This window comes from Pelodiscus sinensis, chromosome 12 (genome assembly GCF_049634645.1).
Source record: "Pelodiscus sinensis isolate JC-2024 chromosome 12, ASM4963464v1, whole genome shotgun sequence".
NCBI classification, from domain to species: Eukaryota; Metazoa; Chordata; order Testudines; family Trionychidae; genus Pelodiscus; species Pelodiscus sinensis.
The window spans coordinates 38,914,857-38,931,401 of NC_134722.1; the positions used below are offsets into that span (position 1 = coordinate 38,914,857).

Below are 16,545 nucleotides of genomic sequence, written 5' to 3' on the forward strand. Positions count from 1 at the left end.
CTGTGGCCCAGTCCTGTGAAGACTTAAGCATGTATCTAACTTTTAAATATTAAATACAGGCAGTCCCCGAGTTACTCCGCAGTTACGAACAGGGTTTTTCTCGCCCCGGAGGACTGGAGCAGCGGGACGCCTGGTCCCACCACCCGCCTCCTCCGGGGCGAGAAAAGCTGCTCCCTGTCTCCCTGGTCTGCTGGGGGAGCCAGCAGACCAGGGAGACGGGGAGCAAAGCGTCGGAGGACCCGGGGCCGGACCTGCGGCGCTTCCAGCTGATCTGGAAGCGCCGCGGGTCCAGCCCCGGGTCCTCCGCCGCTTTGCTCAGCGTCTCCCTAGTCTGCTGGGGGGGGGGGGGGGGAACGCAGCTAGTGCCCCCCCCCCCAGCAGACCAGGGAGAAGTGGAGCAAAGCCCGGGGCCTGTGGTAGAGCAGGTGGGGCACTGCCGGTTGGACCCGCAGCACCGCTCCTTGGCGCTACTGAACCAACCCGGCAGCACCCCAGCTGCTCTGCCCCAGGAGTCCTGATTCAGCCGCTGCTGATCAGTTTCAGCAGCGGCTCAATCAGGACGCCTGGGGCAGAGCAGCTGGGGTGCTGCTGGGTTGCTCCAGTAGCGCTGAGGAGCGGCCATGCTACTGGACCAACCCAGCAGCACCCGAGCTGCTCTGCCCCAGGCGTCCCCAAGTCAGCCGCTGATGAAACTGACCAGCGGCTGACTACAGGAAGCCCAAGGCAGAGTTGCTCTGCCCCAGGCTTCCTGGAATCAGCTGCTGATCAGTTTCAGCAGCAGCTGACTTGGGGATGCCTGGGGTTCTTAAGTTGAATCTGTATGTAAGTCAGAACTGGTGTCCAGATGCAGCCGCTGTCGAAACTGATCAGTTTCAGCAGCAGCTGAATCTGGCTGCCAGTTCCGACTTACATACAGATTCAACTTAAGAACAAACCTACAGTCCCTATCTTGTACGTAACCAGGGGACTGCCTGTAATCCATATGCTTCAATAAGTGTAGTGGGGCCTATGCTAAGAATATTGCTTTTACGTATCTTTCAACTGTAATATAGTTACAGGTGATAGGAAACTTTGAAGTCTATCTAGTTTAGAACTCCTTTGAATTAGAGTGCTCTTCCTCAATACTTTAAGTCATTTTAAAAGCTATTCAGAGCATTCCTCCTGGTATCCTTGGCAGTATGAATGGCTTTGAAAGAGATAGTCTCTGTTCATTCAGTGCCTATACCTCTTGTTCTTCTAATATGACAAAAGCTAAAATAGCCTTGTGGAAACTTTCCTCTCCAATCTCAAGTTCTTTTGAATACCTCGATGAACCCACTCTTCAACATCTTTTGTAAAGATTCCAGTTCTAGTTTTCTTTTTCCGTATTAAAAAGTTAAGATTCTTGAATCCCTCTATTACTGTTTGCTCTCTGGTTATTCCATCTCTCTACCAGTTATTATGATTAAGAGACCTGAGTGGCTCACAGTACTTGCAATAGAATCTCATTCTTCTCATAGTGAAGTGCTTCACAATGTCCTTAAATTAAAATTCTGTCCCACTATTTGGGACTATCTACTAAGGATGTAAAAACTGCCTAGAACAGTTAACTGAGCCCACCACGGCCCTGCCATCTGGGTCACTGTGGGGTGAGGAGGGGAGCTCTGGTTTACTGGTTAGCCGGTTACCCAGTTAACCTTTTCCATCCCTATTATCCAGTGCATAGTAGCTTCCATCACTAATGGCCTTGATCCTGCAGCCCTTACTCAGGTGACTACATGTAGTTGAGTGATCATAACAAAAAAACCCAGTTAACACCAAAACTAGATAACCAGCCAGAAGGACAAATAATCACACAGGTAGGGACACTGGACACTTTGCCACAGCAACCCTTCTCATACACCACACTGAAGTGTTACATACGAAGCCTTAGAATTTTGGCCTCAGATTCAGGCTTTCAAGACTTTGCCATGGATTTTACAGGGGACACAGTCAATTGCACAGCTATCCTGTAATTGCCTGATCCTAGAATCATAGAGCTGGAAGAGACCTCAGGAGGTCATCAAGTCCAGCCCCCTACCCAAGGCAGGACCAATCCCAACTAACTCAACCCAACCAGGGCTTTGTCAAGCCGAGACTTAAAAACCTCAAGGGAAGGAGATTCCACCACTTCCCTAGGTAACCCATTCCAGTGCTTCACCACCCTCCTAGTGAAATAGTTTTTTCTTAATATCCAACCTGGACCTCTCCCACTGTAACTTGAGACCATTACTCCTTGTTCCACCATCCGTCACTACTGAGAACAGCCTCTCTCCATCCTCTTTGGAACCTCCCTTCAGGAAGTTGAAGGCTGCTATCGACTCTCCCCCTCACTCTTTTCTTCTGCAGACGAAACAAACCCAACTTCCTCAGTCTCTCTTCACAAGTCATGTGTTCCATCCCCCTCATCATTTTGGTACCTCTCTGCTGGACCCTTCCAATGCATCCACAACCTTTCTATAGTGGAGGGCCCAGAACTGGATGCAATACTCCAGGTGTGGCCACACCAGTGCCAAATAAAGGGGAATAATCACTTATTTGGATCTGCTGGCAATGCTCCTCCTAATACACCCTAATATGCCATTAGCCTTCTTGGCTACAAGGGCATGCTGTTGACTCCTATCCAGCTTCTCATCCACTGTAACCCCCAGGTCCTTTTCTGCAGAACTGCTACTTAGCCATTCAGTCGCCAGCCTGTACCAATGCTTGGGATTCTTCCATTCCAAGTGCAGGACTCTACACTTGTCCATGTTGAAACTCAGCAGATTTCTTTTGGCCCAATCCTCTAATCTGTCCAGGTCATTCCGGACCCTATTTCTGCCATCAAGCGTATCTACCTCTCCCCCTAGCTTAGTATTATCTGCAAGCTTGCTGAGAGTGCATTCCATCCCCTCATCCAGGTAATTAATAAAAATGTTGAACAAAACCGGTCCAAGAACCGATCCTTGGAGCATTCTTGGAGCATTCTACTGGAAACCGACAGCCAACCTGACATCAAGCTATTGATGCCCATTGAGCCCAACAGTCTAGCCAGCTTTCTATCCATCTTATATCATTTATCCAATCCATACTCCCTTAACTTGCTGGTAAGAATTTTGTTGGAGACCATATCAAAAGTTTTGCTGAAGTCAAGGTATATCACATTCACTGACTTTCGCACATCCACAGAGCCAGTTACCTCATAATAGAAGCTAATCAGATTTGCCTTTTTCCGATCATCTGGGATCTCTCCCAATCTCCACAAGTTTTCAAAGATAAAGGCCAAAGGCTCCGCAATGACATTTGCCTACTCCCTCAGTACCCTCAGGTGCATTAAATCAGGGCCCATGGACTTGTTTAGCTTTTCTAAATAGTTCCTAACTTGTTTTTTTCCCCCCACTAGGACTGTCCACCTCCTTCCCATACTGTGTTGCCTAGTGCATTTGTCTGGGAGCTGACTTTGTCCGTGAAGAGATGGACAGAGAAAGCATTGAGTACTTCAGCTTTTCCCACATCATCTGTCACTAGGTTACCTTCCTCATCCAGTAAGGGTCCCACACCATTGCCAGCTGCAATTCCAATTGTGCTTTTGCGTTCCTGATAACTCCGCTGCATTCTCAAGAAATATATTTATACTCCCTCCCTAGTCATCTGTCCAAGTTTCCACTTGTAAGCTTCCTTTTTGTGTTTAAGCTCACCATGGATGTCCCCGGTAAGCCAATCTGGTGGCCTACCATATTTGCTTTTCTTGCTGCACAGCAGGATGGTTTCTTCCTGTGCCTTTAATAAGGTTTCTTTAAAATACTGCCAGCTCTCCTGCACTCCTTTCCCCTTCATGAAGCATCCCAGGGAATCCTGCCTATCAGTTCTCTGAAGGGAGTCAAAGTCTGCTCTTCTGAAGTCCAGGCTGTGTATTTTATTACTCTCCTTTCTTCCTTTGGTCAGGATCCTGAAATCTACCATTTCATGATCACTGGTGCCCAGGTTGTCACCCACCACTACTTCCCCTACTGGTTCCTCCCTGTTTGTGAGCAGCAGGTCAAACTGCGCATGGCCCCTGGTAGGTTTCTTCAGCATTTGTACCAAGAAGTTATCCTCAACATTCTCCAAAATCTTTCTGGATTGTCTGTGTACTGCTGTATTGGTCTCCCAACAGATGTCAAGGTGATTAAAGTCCCACATGAGAACCGGGGCCTGTGATCTGGAAGCTTCTCTCAGTTGTCCAAAAAAAGCTTCGTCTACTTCATCCACCTGATCCGGCGGCCAATAGCAGACACCAACCACAACATCACCCCTGTTGCTTCCACCTCTAATTTTAACTCAGACTCTCAATAGTCTTTTCTCCTTCTAAATACCGGAGCTCCAAGCAATCATACTGCTCTCTTACATACTATGCAACTCCTCCTTTTCTCCCCCACCTGTTCTTTCTGAAGAGTTTATACCCTTCCATGACAGTGCTCCAGTCATGCGAGTCATCCCACCACATCTCCTTTATTCCAATCAAATCATATATCTTGGATTGGGGCAGGGCTTATAATTCTTCCTGTTTGTATATCAATGTGAGAAGCCTGAGAAACAAACACCTTAGATAACCAGTTGATCCCTCTGCCTTCTCCATCCGAATCAGGGGTCCTCCTTTATTGCTTGTTCCTGCTTGTGATTCTTCCCAGTGTCCTACTTCCTCACTTACCTTAGGGCTTTGGTCACTGTCCCCCAACCAACCTAGTTTAAAGCCCTCCTCACTAGGTTTGCAAGCCTGCCTGCAAAGATGCTCTTTACTCTCTTGGTTAGCTGTATCCCAGCTCTTCCTAACAATCCATGTGCCTGGAACAGAGTCCCATTGTCAAAACCCAAGCCCTCTCTCCGACACCACCTGTGCAACCACGCATTTACTTCAATTCAATGATCCCTATCCGGACCTTTTCCTTCAACCAAAAGGATGGACAAGAACACCACTTGCGATTCAAATTCCTTGATCCTTCTTTCCAGTGCTACATAATCTGCTGTGACCCACTCAAGGTCATTCTTGGCCATATCGTTAATTCCTAATGGAGCTAACTAATGGAGAAGCAGGAAGGGGTAGCGATCTGAAGGTTTAATCACTTTTAGAAGACTCTCGGTCACATCCCGAATGCGAGCTCCCGGTAAGCAGCAAATTTCTCGAGATTGCAAGTCTGGACGGCAGATGGATGGCTCAGTGCCTCTTAGGGGGGAGTCCCTGACCACCACCACCCATCTTCTTTTGGGGATGGTGGCTGTGGAACCACATCCCTAGGATTACGCATCCCATGCCTTCCGGTAGATGGCGCTCCCTTCTGATTTCTTCTCTGAGAGGTCCCTGCCAAAGCATTCTCCACCACAGTGCTGGTGGAGAGAGCCTGAAAGCTGTTACTTACTTCTACATGAATGGGGTATACTTGAGCTGGCCTTCTTCTCCTTCTAGAACTTACATGCTGCCAGTTTTCTTCCTTGTCCTGTACTGCCCTGACTGGCTCTTCAGCCTGCTGTGCCTGCAGGATTAAACGCTGCCTTCTATCGAGAAAGTCTTCATCGTCTCTGATAAAACGTAGGGTCAATACTTGGGCCTCCAGTCCTCTAATTTTTTCTTCCAAAACGGTGACCAGCTTGCACTTGGTGCAGATGAAATCCCTTCTTTCTTCTGGGAGAAAGACAAACATGGCACAGCATATGCAGGTAACAGCAGAGCTATCACCATCCATACCTACCTTCCTTCTGAGAGATTTCTCAGTTGTTATTAAATGCCTCCTTGAAGGGAAGGAGTGTAGTGAGATGATATTAAGGAACAGTGAGTGTATTTCGCCTCCTTTCCACCTCCCTCCCAAAACTCCGTTAACAGCCCCCATTTGTAAGCTCCCTGGTTGCTGACTGCCTGATAGCCACTCCCCCTTATTAAGGTTCAACCAATGAGCAGAGGCTTCTAGATTTCAAACCCTGATTAGATCCTGTTTGATTTAGATCAATGGAAATCTTAATGTTCACTTCACTAGGACTAAGAGAGTGTCTTCATTACTGATGACTAGATAGAGAATGAACAGATGGGTCCTATCCAGGCAGGCCTCCAAAAGGGGAATTAAAGGAGAAGTTCTTGCACGAAACCACTCCCAAATTCACCAAAAATCAGATTATTTCTTGACTGATAAAAAGAATGACAACTTTTACCCCAAATGTCAGAACAACTGGGGTGGGCTTAAATATAGAGAAGCAAATGTCAGACTTTTCCATTTCCATTTACAGATTGTCTAATTCTTGCCACTTTGTCTCTGAACAGCTGCATTAATCTCTCCAAGTAACTTCTAAAATATCAAGTTATCACATATTGTCACACGAATCATCTTTTAAGATACCCCATTCTACTGTGTGCTCATTATGGACCATTCCCTTTACCACTGATTGTCTGAGCTAGCTATAACTTGACCTTTTCCCAGAAACTATGACGACTGACTCATAGTTCATAGAAGTATTTTGTCATTTTTCTAGTGTGGCTGCTTCATGATCCCTCACATTCACACACACTCACTCTGTTTTATTCTTGATTATGCCTGAGAGTTTGGATCATCAGAAATATGCATAGTCTACTAAGAACTGCTGTGTCAGCCAGAGTGATCTGGTTGATGGTGTTGCACCATGTATCATGTAGTGAAGTTCCTAGATCTGGCTTATGTCAGATTAACCATTAGGTCTTCTTAATGGTTTAGGACCCTCCTGGTCAGGCAGGAAACAGGGCCGGGCTGGGTGAGGGAGGGGAAGTGAGCTCTCTCATAGCCCTGCTGGAGCTAGTGAGAAAGACAAGACAAAGTAGCCCCGTGTGGCTTAGAAGATGCTTCCTCTCACTCCCTGAGTGATAGAAGGGGAACAGAACGCAACAGGCAGCACTGATAGGAGTCGGGGCGGGGGGAGAGGTTTCAGCCCCTTCTGCCCTTCCTAAATGGTACTGGGGGAGGGGCAGCTCAGGCAGTCCTGGACCAGTGTGAGGCACACCACCAGTCAGCTCCTTTCATCTACCTGCTGCTTAGTACAGCAGCCTGCATGAGAGCTCCAGGATCCCAACTGGGAGTGTGCCCACCTCCTCCTGCAGCAGAGCACTCCAGCCAGCTCTCACTGTAACAGCACAGCCTTACTTTCACCTCTCATTTCATTACAAAAACTAAAAGCTGAATAATCCCGAAGTTAATCTTTTTTCGGTCCCAAATCAAACTAACTTCTTTCCCAAATGAAAATGTTGGGTAAGGATGGAAGGACTGTGATTTGAGAAGGGAATGAGAACAAAAGACAATTCCTGAGGACAGTTACACTTTTGTGGCCTTATTGACTTCAGACAAGGGTCTGAGAGAACAGATTTTTGCATAAGAACAGATTTAGGACCCTTCTGCTTTTTCACACCTGGATAAACAGAATCTCATTCACTTTTCTCCCCGGTGAAGGAGGGAGAAGCAAGATCTGTCTGCCATCTGCTTGATCCTTCATTCTACACCAGCCTAGTAAACAAATCTAATCCAAACCTAAGGGTTCTTTATGAAATGATGATTTTCAATTAAATCTTTTTGTTAAGCAGGGCAGAGAACAAAACAGGTGATAGCTCTATTTTGTCTTACTTGTTCAAAAGCTGAAAGTGCAGGGGACTGGACTAGATGACCTCTAGAAGTGCCTTCTATTTCTATGATTCTAAATGTGGAAGAGCTAATGAATGCAGAGGAAATGCATTTACTGCTGGCTACAGACATGACACTGTAGTGTAGTCGATCCCCCTGCCTCTTTAGCTCCCACATTAACTAAAAGCCACCTGGAGGTAGCCAGAATCCCCACACAGGGCCTAGGGTCTTATCAAACATCTGTGTCAGAGGTACCCAGATGAGCTCCCAGTTAGATTTTTACTAAAGAATTCCTTCAATTTCTTGGAATCATATTCTCAGATATAGATAGAAAAGATGACAAGGCTTATCTATTTGGAAATACCAAGTTATTACTGAATCCAATGTGACAGAATGTTTCCCAAAGGTTGAAACTGCATTACAGTTGTATTTGTCACTAATAATCACTAACTGCAGTGGAGAATGTTCCTTTTCTCTTCTAACAAGGGTCAAAAACATTCTCCAATCTACCACAACTCAAGAGCATCTCAGTGCTTTGTCCCTCTTGAGCACTGAGAATGCAATTGTCAAGTGTCTGAACTACAGATGACACCATTCATGACTTTGCCACAGCTAACGTGGGGAAAAATGATTGTAGTGAGAACAGAATAAATGTGCTAATTTTACATAAACATATATATAGATAAATGTTTGATGACTTTTTTGCAATATGTAATTCATACTTAGGCCTTTCCCTCCCACTAGTTTAGACCCCTCCTAACCTTCATTCAGCCCTGATCTAGCTCAATAATCAAATACAGTATATGAATTAGGGATGTAAAAGAATAGCTGATTAGTTGACTACTTGATAAACCTAGGTTTATTGTGTAGTCAAGTTGACTACTCGCATTCCTCCTCACCCTGCACTGCCTCTAATATAGAGGCAGCAAGAGGGGGAGCTGGTTTAAGAGGGGTCCTGGTGGCTTTTACTACATTTAAGAAACAGGTGCAGCATGTCCCAGGCCTACCCCGCGCCAGATCCCGGACCTACCCCTGCTGTGGCTCTGCAGTTTAAATGTGCGACATTTAAACTGCAGAGCCGCAGCAGCTCCTTATTGACTCATCGTGTACTCTATACAAATTGTATCAAGTACACGATTAGTCATTTACTTGCCACTTAACATCCTTAACACAAATCACTGGGCTGTCCCCACAGATGGCACCAAGTAAGGTTAAGGGGTGCACGCCTTCACATGTTGATAAAAAGTGAGAGCGAATGATGTGCTGGGCATTTTTTTTTCATCGTGGTGACATGGCTGAAGTAACATTGCTTTTGAATAAAATAAGCAACTGAAGAACGGCTAGATTTTTGCAATCATGACATTGGCAGAGCAGGTGCCAGCTCATGCCAAAGCTCCTAGGCCTCACTGAACTCTGACAAATTCATATTGATAAACAAATCTGACTCAGTATTTTAACAATTTAACACAAGCATTGAGTTATAAGAACGTGTTTAGCGCTTAGACTTTATGAAATATTTGTAAGTTCCTGCATGAATTAATGTCAGTTATAATACCTGTATCCAGTGTTCCTGCTAATCTGCACGCCTGCATGGCCACGCACAACAAATTTTAGGCCCTCGTGGCTTGCCTGAAGAGCCGTGCAGCAACACTCACCACCACTCACATTCCTGCTGGACTGGAAGGTGAGTGGTGGTGGTGGCGGCGGCAGTCTGGCAGGGCCATATGATGGTGGGCAGGCCGCCTTGCCCCTGTTTAATCTGGCCGGAGCCAGGGCACAGTGAGGCTGTCCCTGCTGGGGCAGCCTCACCGGCTTTGGTTCCAGCTATGGTGGGCAGGATGCCATGGCCTGGCTGGCAAGGCCACGTAGCTGGGGGTGGCTATTCAAGGAGCCCCGGCCAGGGCTGGAGCCATATGGCTGGGGATGTCTGCTCTGGGGGCTCAGCCTGGGGCTGTAGCCACGTGGTTGGGAGCGGCTGCTCTGGGGGCTCTGGCCAGGGCTGGAGCAGCACTGTCCAGGTGGGCAATGATCAGCCAGCAGCCCTAGCCCCCTTATCCCAGGAGCTGGGGCAGTTGGCTTGTGCAGCACAGCCCTAGCTCTCTCTTTGCCTATGGTTCAAGGGAGCCCTTCCTCCCATAAATAATTGCCGACTGACCAGCGATCTGGCAGCACTTAACTCCACTTTCTCCCCCCAGCAAGCAGCTTCCTGGGGGGCCGAGCAGCTCAATCCTGGTCCCACGTGCTGCAAAGAACTGCCAGAGGAATGGGCAGCCTAGCTCCAGCCTTCCCCCAGCGAGGAGCTACCACCTAGCCAACCTTCTCATCACCCCATCCTGAGCTCCCCCTGAATCCTACACCCCCTGGCCTGAGCCTCCCCCTTACCGCCCACTCTTAGCCTAATTCCTGTGCCGCAGGGTCATGCACTTTGTTAATTATCCCTTGGTTTATTATTTTTTCTTGTATGAATACACACACACACACACACACACACACACACACACCCTAAATATACATACTTGTATGTGTGTTTTAGTAACTGGTGGGTGCCACACACGATGTCAATGTGGGTACACAAGACAAAAATCTTAGAGGGAACACTATCTGTATCCTATGTTACATATCTTAAGTGTTTGTTTTGTAACTACAAAACTGTTTAATCTAAAACTGTAAACCCTACCATAACTACCAAATGTGAAGTATTAGTTTACTACAAGAGGTGTAATTTCATGCCCAACAACACTAGACAAACCATTATGGAACATCAGTGTACAGACTTTTCTTACTTGCTCCCCCACACCTGCGAAGTGGAGACATGCACAAACCCATATCCCATCAGTTTAAAGTCTGAGGGAAGTAAACAAAAACCCCTGTCAAGAAAAATCATCACTATACTGCTTAGAATATCGAGGGGGCAACATAATTTGAGAGAGCATAAGCAAGGGACCCCCAAGATACTTATTTTGAGTTAGCCCTTAAGGACATACAGGGTTTGCATATCTAACAACTACTATTTTTAGTAAGATGTTAATTCTTTTTCTTAGTTAACAGATTTTTAGTTAGCCTATCCTGTACTAAACTATAAGCATTTACTCTTGGGGAATTCTGAACCAAAAATACAAGTTTTGCATACACTACTTTAAAAGTCTAGGATATTTTGTGTGTCAAAATACAATATAATCACACAGTTTCAATTATTTTCAAAACACCTGTCAGCAAGTATGGATGTAACAATAAAAAAAAAATTCCCTCAGGAACAGAATCTTAAAGAAACCTCTACAACAATCCCATTCTTACTTCTGTGTTACGTTTTTGTTGGGCACCTCAGTCCAGATGTATCACACACTCAATTTGGGCACATCCTGGGGAAAACTCTGCCCCTCCGGTCTTCTTGTTTTTTGGCTCTCCCTCCCATAGGGTTACCATATAAAGGTTTCTAAGCAGAAGATATTGCCAGGGAGGAGGAGCACTGGGAGCTTCGCAGGGACACCTGAGGGTGCTCAAAGGGATATTTGGGTGGGGGTACATGGATGTGTATGTACTGGAAGGATGCATGTAAGGAGTTGGAGGGGGCTGCATGGGGTCTCCCGGCTCAAACTCTCTCCACAAAGTCCAGTTGTAGGGCCAGACACCCACACCTCCTGAGTCCAGGGATTCAGAGGTAGAAACAGCCTGTTGTTGGTCAGACAGGGCTTGTATGACGTTTCCTGCACCTCCTTCATTCAGCTTATACTGGAACTGCAGCTGGTATAAGTGCTCCAACTCTCCCCTCACTCCCCACAGGCTATGTCCTCTCTTTGCGAGCCGGGGAGCCAAGCTATGCCAAGCCTAGTGGTTGTCAGAAGCTTGGCAGTACTAATTTTTCAGGGGAAAAAGTGAAATTCTGTACAGACCATTAATTCTGCATTTTACAGTGGCACAGAAAATGCCTAGGAGCAAACTATTATCTTTGGTCTTTGGAAACTGGGAGTAACCTGAATATTTGTTTTGATTTTTGGTGCTAGGGACACAAAGGCAGGCTTGCCTGGTTGGCAAGAGTGAATGGAGTGCCCAGCACGGGACTTTCTATGACTCCATCTTCAGGCTCTTATAGTGCTTGAAGAGTTTATACTTGGTTGGTGAAATCTAATTACATAACATCCAACGAGTTTTGGATTTTGACAATATGCTCTGAAACTGGCATTCAAGCTGTCTAAAGTAGCTCACAAGCATGAGAACAACACTCTGACATCTCAAGTCAAATCACTTTATACCCAAGATTTGTTACTGAAAGCACATAAACCAATGCCTCTAGCCACCCCAACTCTACCTGTAAAAGGATCCAGGTTTATAATCAATATTTTAGAATCCAAAATTAAAGTGTTCTTGATTTAGGACCCATTCCCGCAAGTTTTTCTGAAAATACTGCTTACTACCCTGAATAGTCCCAATGAGATTTCTCCTATTAAAATCAATAAGGCCTCTCTCATAAGAATAAGCCCTGCACTCAGTAGTAAGTGACTTGTGAATTGAGCATTTAATTTCTCAAAAGGGAGAAATTAGATGAAAGAGATAAATTAGGTAATCAATAGGAACATTTACAGCAGGTAACAAAAAATGTCTAATTATAGTTAATGCAACATATACCACTACATTGAGGTGGACAGATGGTACAATATATGGAAATTAGCCTCTTCTCTTTCAGAACTGAATGCATTACATTCACTATACACAGCCAGCCTCCAGGAAGGTAAGGAACAGTAAAATCAGCTAGTAATACTAGCAATTGAGAAATACCGAATCACTGGTTTCCTATTTATAAGGATGTATAATATTAATCAAAACAGCTATTTCCTAGTTACATATTCTGATTAACTGTGATAAGTTAAATGGAAGCCATTATTTTAAAGATATTTCCCTGTGATTCTGGCACAATACATGTGTCAGGAAGAAAATCAGCTTTTACATAATGTAAGTCCAATAGAAATATTTCCATTACTTCTCTAGAGCAATATAAAGAGCTTTTTTAAATAAACATTTCCTTCCAGTGTCTGCAACTTGGCTTTCCTGCATCACGTTAGTTATTGCATAGGAACTGGTAAGGACTATTAACTGAAACAGAAGCTGCATTCAAGATGGAATTATCCAGACTGAAAGAAATATATGTAAACTGCATAAATAATGAATAAATAGTTGTGCAAAATATTTTTTGTTTTGATAAACCAGGAGCAACATAGGTAAGGAAGCTTATTTTTAAAATATCCTTGGCCCTATTAAGATAGCTTTAAGGATGCTTTGTGGTGCTGGAGCCAAAACAAAGTTGTTTTAAATATCCAGATAAGGAAAATCAAGATGGTAAAGAGCAAGTGGATCTGACTTTATGCTACCCTTAAATTCTTAGCATAGTACATTTTGGGGGGAAAGCATGTGCCCAGCACGTGTGTTGCTTAGCAGATCCTCAGCTATTTAACAGCCCCTCAGAGGCTATTCAGGAGTGAATTAAAGGAAGGATTTTAAAAGGCCCTAGCACCGCCTATAAAAATAGCCACTTTTGATCCACAGGGGGTCTATTTGTAATTTGATCACTTTCTTTTAAATGAAACGTAAATAATGGCATTTCAATATTCAGATATGAATCAGTTTAGTCAGGGAGAAAACACTGCTACCAACATTATTAAATAAGCCAGGCCAGTTAAGAGTCAAATGTCAGCTCTCTTATTCTGCTCCCTTTAAATGAACCCATATGAGAAAATTCAGCAGCATGATGACAATTGTAAATGAGTAATCACAGTCCTCAAAGTTTCTCCAATTACTTATGTAAAAAGTTTATTGGAAGAGGTGCCAAGAATCTAATGATTTCACCTAAAATAAGGTGTACAGCTAAATGTACCCCTTTGAATCTTACATTTACTAGCAATTTTTTAAAAAACTCTACCTGATTTTAAAAGCATATCACACAAAAGGAGCTTGAGCTCTGTATCCTAAAGACTGTCACAGAAGTCATAAGTTTTAGGGGTGCAAGCAATATATTATAGTATAGAGCCCAAAATGTTCCATTAATTGTGTGTGCATATAACATACCAACATATATATACACACACACACACACACACACCAAAAACTCTTTTATAGTTCATTTGCACAGTGGGTTTAGAAAGAAAGAAAAATATTTTAAAATGGTGTCAGTGTGTAATGGCTCAATTGGGATTACTATGAAGTTTGATTGACTAATCTTTCTGCATGATAAAAAAGAAGCCCACTTCAATTAGCTTTGCTCTGCTAAGTTACTACTGAACCCAATTACACAAACCCTATGCACTTGAGCCTTATGTGCTCAAGCCTGCATTAGACAATGTGCACTAATAAACCAAACAAAAATCCTTTCTTTTAGAAATGCAAATTATTACAGCAACACCTATGTGGATATTAAACTCACAAGTGCATCAAAAATGGCTGACACTCAGTCAATAATGAGAAGAAACAGCAAAAATCTTTACCCTGAGATATGCTGCCTTTAATAAGATAACTACAACCAGGCACATCTGTTTGCCTTGAAAGTAAGCAGAACTGCACTACTATTCCCAATAACTGTTTATATGATTGTTTCTGGATCAAAAAAGTAATACAAAATAAATCTACTTTACATGCAAAATCCCTTCTTGCTATAACCTGGAAGTAGAAAATGAGTATAGGTTGTATGTCAGCATATTAATTGAACTGCATTGTGTGTTCTCAAACTAAGCAATGCATTCCTGTCAGTTTTGTATCTTTCCCCTGCTGGAGTCAACACAAAAGGATACTTGCATGCTTTTTCTCTTGCTGGAAGAACAATCCTGCATTAAACTTCATTCTCATTAGTCACACCAGAAATAAGCACTTCACTGGGCCAACCTCTAATCCTCAATGCTAACAAATAAGCAGATCCTCAATCTACTACACCTACTATGGCTTGTCTGGGGTAAAGCATATGATTTTTTAATAGTTTATAAGCCACTGGCCTTTTGAAGGTAAAAGCCACTGTACAAAGAAACAGATAAAACCACATCATGCTTTATTATGTATGTTCAATATTCAAATTTGACTCCTTTCTGCCACCCAATTCCTTCTTAGGAAGCCTGAAGTATCAGGCATAGAAGCACAATGGCAGCAGAATAAATTCATCAAGTAGGTAACATTTGACCTTAAATACGAGGGATTTCTTCCTCCTCTTTCTGATGTATATTCATAGGCGCTACATACCCCTGCCCACTTACTTCAATCATTTGATGTAGCTAGTAACCACGAAAAGAATGAATTGGAAAGGACTGCAGTAGGCAAAAATCATACAATCAATGCTGATAACGGGGGTACACAAGGAAACCATTTTGCAGCCTTAACGGCAGCATTAGCTTGTAGCGATTGCTAGATCACACATGCTACATTTCCCCTACACGCTGCAGAACCTGTAACGCCCCGTTCGCTGCACCCATGAGGATTCGCAGGGGCAACGAGGGGCACAGGTTTGGATTCAGCCTTTCCGTCCGCCCCTCCGGGAGGTTAAAATAATGCAACTGCTTTATCCCACATGGCGCGTGCAGCCTGGCTCCCAGCGGCGCACTGCAAAGTGCTCCCCTCAGAGACCCCAGGCTTCTGTCTCGGTCCCACGGCATCATTGCAACGCCCCGCGGGCCGGAGCCGCGCACCCCCGGACGCGAGGTGCAGGGTTTACCTGGCTTGCCCCCCGAACAGCGAGGGGGGCGCTGAGGCTGCGGCATCCAACCCTCCAGGGCTGCCGGAGTCATTCACCGTGCCCGGCGGCGGTTGAGACTAATCCCATCGCAGCCCGAGCCGGCGCCGAGGGGAAAGGGCAGCAGCAGCCGGAGCCTCCCCCAGCGAGCGAGAGACTCAGCACCCGGGCGCTGAACAGCTCCACACAGACCCAGGGGCGGAGCCCGCCTCGGAGCGCGCAGCCAATCCGCTCGCTCTGCCGCCGGCCCCTGCCCCGCCCCCTGGGCCTCGGCGAGCGGCGCTGCCTCAGGAGCCGAGCTTAGCGAGGAACGGCGCCGCCGGAGCTGCGGCTGGCGGATGGATTCGGGCACGGCCACGCTCCCTCCCGCCTCATTCCGCCCACGGGGAGCTCGCCTTGAGGAAGGAACTACATCACCCAGCGGCCCCCGCGGCGGATCCCTCTGCCCGCTGGGATTTGGAGTCCTTGGAGCCGGGAAAGCGGCGTTCAGCTCCGCTCACTGGCCCAGGGATAGGTTCGGCATGAGGCAGGCGGAACAAGCGGGGGGGGTCGCTGGCAGACCTGAGGCCAGGCCTACATTTCCTAGCATGCCCTGAGGCGGAGGAAGCCCGACCACCGCGCCTGTACAACTGCAGGCGCAGAGGGTGCCAAACTGGCGGCTCGTGCGTGGGAGCAGGCCACGCCCCCAGGCACAGGCTAGTCCGGCTCGTGCCTGGGGCCGCGGAGTGGAGCCGCCTGCAGGTCCAGAGCGGGCCGCGCCTCCCCTGCCTGCTGCCTCCTCGGCGGCCCAGCGCTCAGGGCAGGCAGCAGGTGGGCCCTAGAGGAGCCCCTCCCAGCCCCCCGCGGGGTCCAGTCTTCGCTTTCTGATGTGGGGACGGGGGAAAGCCGGAAGTTGTAGTTCTCGCAGGGAGAGCTGAAAAGGTGCGAGCCCCCCCCCCAAAGCTCGGAAGGCAAATCAGTCGGGCTTTGGCGTGGGGCTGGTCATCCCGCCTTATCCATCCACAGCTGTGTCTAGACTGGCACTTTTTCCGCAAAAGCACCTGCTTTTCTGGAAAAACTTGCCAGCTGTCTACAGTGGCCGCTTGAATTTCCGCAAGAACACTGACGATCTCATGTAAGAAATCAGTGCTTCTTGCGGAAATACTGTGCTGCTCCTGTTCGGGCAAAAGTCCTCTTGTGCAAAAGCTTTTGCGCAAAAGGGCCAGTGTAGACAGCTCAGGTTTGTTTTGCGCAAAA

At 46.1% G+C, this 16,545-nt stretch overlaps 1 protein-coding gene across 2 annotated transcripts in view; it reads right to left on the reverse strand.

Annotated features, from left to right (window-relative positions):
• Positions 1-16,064, reverse strand: part of SMPD3 (sphingomyelin phosphodiesterase 3) — a 230,240-nt gene extending 214,176 nt beyond the window's left edge. For both annotated transcript variants that reach the window (XM_006117574.3, XM_006117573.2), the window contains exon 1: positions 15,292-16,064. The gene's annotated coding sequence lies outside the window, so the exon portion shown is untranslated. The remainder of the gene's footprint in view (positions 1-15,291) is intronic.
• Between the last annotated feature and the right edge of the window lie 481 nt (positions 16,065-16,545).